The following is a 7,408-nucleotide window of genomic DNA, read 5'->3' as shown; positions in this document are numbered from 1 at the left end:
TATATGCTATTGTTTAAGAAAACATTTTTAAAATATTTTTTGTAAATATAAGAAAGTAAGTGTTCATGTATCGGTTCGAGCTATAATGGACCGGGTTGGCCGACCTCTTAGAAGGTTGGCCCATGACCGACCTCTTGGAAGGTTGGCCCATTACCGACCTCTTCACAAAGAGTTCGGCCAAATCACTAGAGAAGCCTAAAGAAGGCCCAGATGAAGGAACCCAACCCAAATCTAAAGGCGGCTAAAGCCTAGAAAGATAAAGGCGGTTCCTTTAAAGATAAGATGACTTCACTCAAAAGATAAGATAAGATAACTATCTTATCTCTAGAAAGGTCACTCCATACTATTATAAATACACTGGAGCACCCAAGTATAACTCATACTCTGATTCTACTAAAAACCTGCTTAAAGCCCATGCTAACTTAAGCATCGGAATCTCTTGCAGGTACCACCACCCTCCGGTGACGAAGGATCAGCAGCATCTCCAGCTCCACCGGTTCCACCAGGTCGGACACGACAGCTCCGGCCACCGGTTCCACCAGGTCAGACACGACAGCTCCGGCCACCAGATCTAACAAGTCGGACATGACAGCTCCGGCCACCAGATCCAACAAGTCGGACACGGCAGCTCTGGCCACCATAGCAGATCTCGTCCGAGATCGACCTCCAGTTTCAGGTAACCCTCAGAACAAGAACATTGGCGCCGTTGCCGGGGAACCTGGACGTCATCCCATCACCATGGCGGACGACATTGACAAGGATCACAACTCTAATTTGGAAAACAGGACCCTGCACAAGAATGCGAACACCACACCAAAAGATACGCCTCAACCAAATAAAGACAGGAATTCGCCAAACACAGAAATCATGGAGGCCCTACAAGCTCAAGAAGATCGCCTTAAACAACTTGAAAAAGAGGCCGAACATCAACGGGAAGCCGAAAGAAACCTCCAGAGAGAAATTAGGAAATGCTGAGAGTTGGAGGTCAAACTCCTAAAACTCGAAGCCGACCTGAAAACCAGAACCATCCAAACCGGTCACAACGACACATCCCACAAGGATCAAGACCCCTTCATCAAGGAAATCATGAAAGCTAAGGTTCCAAAGGATTTTAAAGCTCCCGACATGACCCCATACGACGGTACCTCCGATCACAGCCATCATCTCAGCAATTTCAGAAGCAGAATGTATCTCACTGACGCCTCAGACGTTACTCAATGCAAAGCCTTCCCGACCACTTTAACCAAGACAGCAATTAAGTGGTTCAACAATCTGCCCCCTAGATCCATCACAACAAGTTTTGATGACTTAGCCAAGAAATTTCTTGCCAGATTTTTCATCCAGAAAGACAAAGCCAAACACGCCCCAAGCTTATTAGGGATCAAGCAAGGAGATCGGGAGAGTCACAATTACATGGAAAGATTTAACAAAGCGTGTCTGGACATACAGGATTTGCCAACAGAAGCAGCCATCATGGGTCTCATCAATGGCCTACATGAAGGGCCTTTCAGCCACTCAATATCCAAGAAGTACCCAACATCTCTAAACGAGATTCAAGAAAGGGCGAAAAAATATATCAACATGGAGGAGAACTCCTGATTAGGAGACAGCTCAAAAACCGGATTCTCCTAACCCACCACAGGACAAGGATAAAGAGACCAAGAAAAAAAAAAGTTCAACCCGGTGAGAAGCCTAGAAAATACCACAATTACACCCCTCTTCGGGTGTCTCTTGTGGATGTTTACCGATAAATATGCAACACTGAGAAGATCCCACCACCTCGCCCAACCAAAAGAGGGGGAAGTCAGAATACTGCGAGTACCACCAAATCTACGGACATCCTACTAATGAGTGTTTTGACCTAAGGAATGTCATAGAGAAATTGGTAAGAGGAGGGCGATTAGATCAGTACTTAGCCAATAAAGCGGATGAACCAAGAAAAAGAAGAAGGGACGAAGAGGTCGGACGAGTTGAACGTCCACCTCACACCGAAGAGGTCGGACGAGTTGAACATCCACCTCACACCTCTGAGAGACATGTTCATATGATAAATGGAGGATTCGCAGGAGGAGGGATATCTAAATCATCTCGCAAAAGACACCTCAAAGAGGTATATTAAGGAAGGGAGAGAGGTTTGAAAAGGACAACGGAGTGCGAACAAGCCTTCTAAGATTTTAAAAATTCTTGGGGCAACCACCCATTCTTACCAGACCACGGAAAAGTGAAGAACTCATATTATACCTCGTAGTGGAAAGTCGGACAATAGCCTCAGCACTAGTCAGAGAAGACGAAAGTGGGCAACAACCCGTCTACTTCATCAGCAAAGCTCTACAAGGGGCCGAACTAAACTATCAAAAGATAGAAAAAATTTGCCTACGCCCTCAAACTCACTTCTCGACGACTCCACCCATACTTTCAAGCTCTCACTATCAGAGTTCAAACCAACCAGCCCATAAAAGGCATCCTATAGAAAACAGACTTACCTGGAAGAATCCTACAGTGGGCAATCGAGCTATCCGAATTTGATCTTCGATATGAAGCTCAGACAGCCATCAAATCACAGTATCTGGTCGACTTCATTACAGAGTACACTGACACCCTGGGAACTCCCACAAAATGGAATCTCTATGTGGACAAATCTTCAAACAAAACCGGGAGTGGTCCAGGTATAATTATAGAGAGCGATCAGAGAACCCAAATCAAGCTAAATAACCAAACTGAATACGAGGCACTACTAGCTGGTTTAAGAAGGTAGGAGCTTACTGTGTCCAGTGATTCACAAGTAGTCACCTTACAAATATAAGGGAGATACCAAGCTAAGGATCCCACCATGAAAAAACACCTCATAAAATTTGGGGGACCCTGGACAAAACTAGAGAACAGCTCGGACAATTCGGGGGACCCCAGACAAAACCAGAGAACAGCTCGGACAATCCGGGGGATATGAGGTCCGACATATACCTTGGGAACAGAATGCCCGAGCTGATGCACTTTTAAAACTAACTAGCACCAACAGCTCGGACAATTTGGGGGATATGAGGTCGAACATATACCTCGGGAACAGAATGCCCGAGCTGATGCACTTTCAAAAGTAGCCAGCACGAACAGCTCGGATAATTTGGGGGATATAAGGTCTGACATATAACTCGGGAACAGAATACCCGAGCTGATGCACTTTCAAAACTAGCCAGCACCAAACCAAGGGGCAATAATAAAAGCCTCATCCAAGAAACACTACAAAATCCATCAACCTTAGAGGAAGAAAAGGTCCTAACCATATCAGGTCAGGGTCATTCCCCCAGAGTCAAGGAAGGAAAATAAACCCTCTCCTTAGAGTCCGGCGACACCAACTCATAATTCTTCTCCTCATCCCTATCCCTACATATTCTATGGAACCTCCTAAGTTGCACACAGTACTCAGGGTCAGCCACAGTAACACACATTAAAACTATAGAATCCAGCCGGTCAGACATGCTGTCCGGGATCTTAGTAGACATCTCAGTAATATTTTTGCGGGAAGACATAGGTCAAATATTCCTATAGTAAGAAAAAGAAAAATGGGGTTACTACTAAACAACTCGGGCAAATAAGGAAACAACTCGGATAATAACAGCAAAACATCAAGTGTCAGATACAGCAGTAAAAGAAAAACCCCAGGACTCACACGAAAGTCCAGGGGCACCCTTTGGAGGCAACAACAGGGCAAGAACATAGAGAAGAGAAGTCGACAATCTCTACCCAAACAGTCCGAACACCTCTCAAACAAAAAGTCAAAACAAAAGCTAGAACTTTTGTACAAAAGGAGTCAGGCAACGATGAAAAGAAACAGGAACAGCAACAAAACCCTAAGCAAAGCACACATTCTTCTCAAAGGCGAACAACAAAAGAAAAGTCACAACAAATGATCAAAGACGCAAACTTTTTGCAGAAAGAACAAAAGTTCTTCAGAGAAAAAACCCAAATACAAAGTCAAAGCTTTACTTCAAAAGGGAAGAGCTCCCAAACTCAAAGGGAAGAGCTCGACCTACCTCCAGAAGTCCGAGAAAGAGCTCGGATTAGAAAGGAAGCACTAAAGTGTCGAATGGACCTAAGATCGGTCAGGAGAAGGGAAGCTAGCAGCCAACTGGAAAGGACCATACCAAGTTGTTCAGAGGTACTGGGGAAAGGTCACCACAAAGTGTCCGACCTCGAGGGACGAGAGCTACCAAGGTCATGGCATGCCTGCAATCTAAGAAGGGCACTAGGCCGAGATCTAAAAGATTGCTCGACCTAGAAGGGTAAGCACTAACATGGACATACTCTTAGTCATATCTTCATTTTATTATTTAAAAGTTTGCAGATTCCCTAAAAAGTTTCCTACCAAGACACCTGTTCCGAGGGTTACCTGAAACTGTAGGTCGATCTCGGACGAGATCTTCTGTACTGGTCGGAGATGACGTGTCCGGCTGGTGGGTGGCGGTCGGAGCTGTCGTGTCCGACTTGTGGAACTGGCTGCACTGCTGATCCTTCATCATCGGAGGGTGCGGGTACCTGCAAGAGACTCCGATGCCTAAGTTAGCATGGGTATTAAACAGGTTTTTAGTAGAATCAGAGTATGAGTTATACTTGGGTGCTCCAGTGTATTTATAATGGTGTAAAGTGACCTTTTTAGATAAGATAAGTTAGTTATCTTATCTTATCTTATCTTTGAGTTGAGGTCAGCTTATCTTCAAGGGAACCACCCTTATCTCTATAGGCTTGGACTGCCTTTGGATTTGGGTCGTGTTCCTCTATTTGGGCCCCTTACTGGGCTTTCCTGTCGATTTGACCGACCTCTTTGGGAAGAGGTCGGATAGCCTGACCTGAGGAGGTCGGTCGCTTTATTACTGAACATCCCTGATCGGATAGCTCGACCCAGGGTGTGAACAGTGCCCCTGCTTGAGCTCGGTCTTCTGCTTTGAGGTCGAGTCCTTGACTTCGATCTTTCTCTAGTGAAGCCGAACTCGATAATTTTGTCGATTCCTTTCTTTGTAGAACCTTTTTTTGAATGTGGAACGTTTTCCTCTAAAAGCGCGCGCTTTTATATCAGTGCTTTGTTCTTGGGAATGTGCGAGGGTTTAATACCTTCATTAATTGGTATTAATTGCCCCGTTTTCCTTGGCTTTTATTTTGAATTTTGCAATCAGAAACGGTTTCTCTCCTTCATTTTTCTTTGTAACTTCGTTTTCTCGCTTTCTATTTTTCGCCTACATTTTGCCTTTCTTGCGTTGCGGTGTCATTCAACGATTTTGCCGGTGATTCCGTCTTTCCATCTTCGACCTCGCTCGAAGATTCTTCATTCGTTCAGGTTGGTTTTTCTTTCTTTGTGCCTCTTTTGTCGTTTTTGCCTTCAATTTTTGATAGGGTTTCAATTTTCTTTTGAAGTCTGAATCTTTTCGCATTACTGTGTGCCTGCTTGTTTGCTGCTTAAGAGTTTTCTTTTTGCTTTTGAAATGGTCCCTTTGCATTCCTGGGGCTCACACTGCTTGTTTTCTTTGAAAGATTGTTCCTTTTGTCATACTGATAGCTTCTACTGTCTGTCATTTTGTTTTTTTGGGGGGGGGGGATTTTTATTTTCTTGGAAAAGGTGGCGTCTTTGATGACTTTTTCTTTGATATGCTTTGCCATTGTGTTTGTTGATAAGCTAAGACTGTGAATTTGGAACATAGCTGTTTTGGCTTTGTCTGATTTGTAGCTTTCTGGGATGCATGCTGCTTTCTTTTTTACTTTAAAGAGTTTTTCTCGTTAGCTTTGTAGGTTTTTCCTGAACCCTTGTTTCCTGACTGCCTCCAAAGGATGCCTCTGGACCTTCTGTGCGGGTTCTGGGGTTTTCCTTTTGTTGTTTGTGTCGTCTGAATCATATTAGCCGAGTTGTTTTATCCGTCATCTGAGATGTTTTTTAGTAATCCGATCTTCTTTTCTTGTTGTAGGATTAGTTGGCCTCATGTCTTCTCGCAAAAATATTGTTGAGATGTCTTCCCAAGTCCCTGAGGGCATGGCTGATTGGGTGGATTCTATGGTTTTGTTGTGTGTTTCTTTGGTTGACTCTGAGTTCTGTCAGCAACTTAGACAGTTTCATAAGATCTATGGTAGTGGTGGTGATGAAAAAAACTATGAACTTGTATCTCCGAGTTCTAAGGAGAGGGTCTGTTTCTCTACTCGGATTGCCAGAGAGCGCCCTTTTTTCTACGCCTACGACTTCTTTTTTAGTCAAATGAGTATTACTCTTCCTTTTACTGATTTTGAGACCAACCTGTTATGGTCATGTAATGTTGCTCCTTCCCAACTTCACCCCAATTCCTGGGGTTTGATAAAAATTTTTCAATTGTTGTGTCATGGATTTGGTATTCCTGCTTCACAATTTCTTTTCTTCTATCTCTTTGTTTTGACGAAGCCTGGGGTAGTAAAGAAGAAAGCCGTTTGGGTTTCTTTCCGAGCTTCCCAGGGAAAGAAGGTCTTCTCCATGTTTGATGAATCTTTTCGTGATTTTAAAATTACTTTTTCAAGGTCCGAGCTATTGAAGGAGCTCGGCCCTTTTTTTCTGGATAAAAATGACGAGCCCGCCTTTCCCTTGGAATGGCAAAAGGATGTGAGAGTATCTAGATATACATGGGAAATGTTGGATGAGGCTGAGCAAGCTTTTGTGACTGTCTTGGAAGGACACTGGGGTCAGCCTCCCCATCTCGACACAAAGAAATTTTTAACCAATCCCTCTCTCCTCCAAACTGAGCTGGGTAGTTATCTTTTTGATTTTCCTCTATTGTCTGCTCCTGTATTATTCGCAAACTTTTTTTCGATTTGTGACTTGATTCCTTACTGTTGTGTTTTGCTTGCAGAGATGATTAAGAATAATGAATCTATGAAGGCCTTCAAAAGGGCGAGGAAAGCTACCACAGCCCAAAACATCTCGGCCAAGGCGGCCAGGGAGGGATCATCCCAGGCCTAGTCAAAGCCGGCCGTTCCGAGCTCACCTAGGGCGAGGAAGGTAATCCCGACTCCCCGGGTTCGTTTGGTTGATCCTCCCCAAGTCTCTGTTGCCACTTCTGGTGCTCCTTCTAACAAAAAGCAAAAAACAATTGAGCCTTTCAACCTTGATGCCCTGATTTTAACGCGGTCGAGTTCGTAGATCAGCAGATCGGTCCTTACGGTGCCCTCCCTATGGATAATGTATTCGCCATTTGGACTTTATAACTCGGAGTAGTGTTAAGATGGCGCACATGGGAGCTGCCTTGTATCGAACTGCCCAAAATCTTCCTCTTCACGCCACCAAAGCCTTCATGGAGGAGGCTAAACAGGAGTTTGATCGGATGAAGGGCTTGAAGGAGGAGCTCGAAGTGAAAGCGACCAAACTGGAGAAGGAGCTGGAGAGCGAGAAGGCTAGCTCCCTTGC

The sequence above is a fragment of the Arachis ipaensis genome, chromosome B01, assembly GCF_000816755.2.
Source record: "Arachis ipaensis cultivar K30076 chromosome B01, Araip1.1, whole genome shotgun sequence".
Taxonomy (NCBI): Eukaryota; Viridiplantae; Streptophyta; class Magnoliopsida; order Fabales; family Fabaceae; genus Arachis; species Arachis ipaensis.
This window is presented reverse-complemented; position numbering follows the sequence as displayed.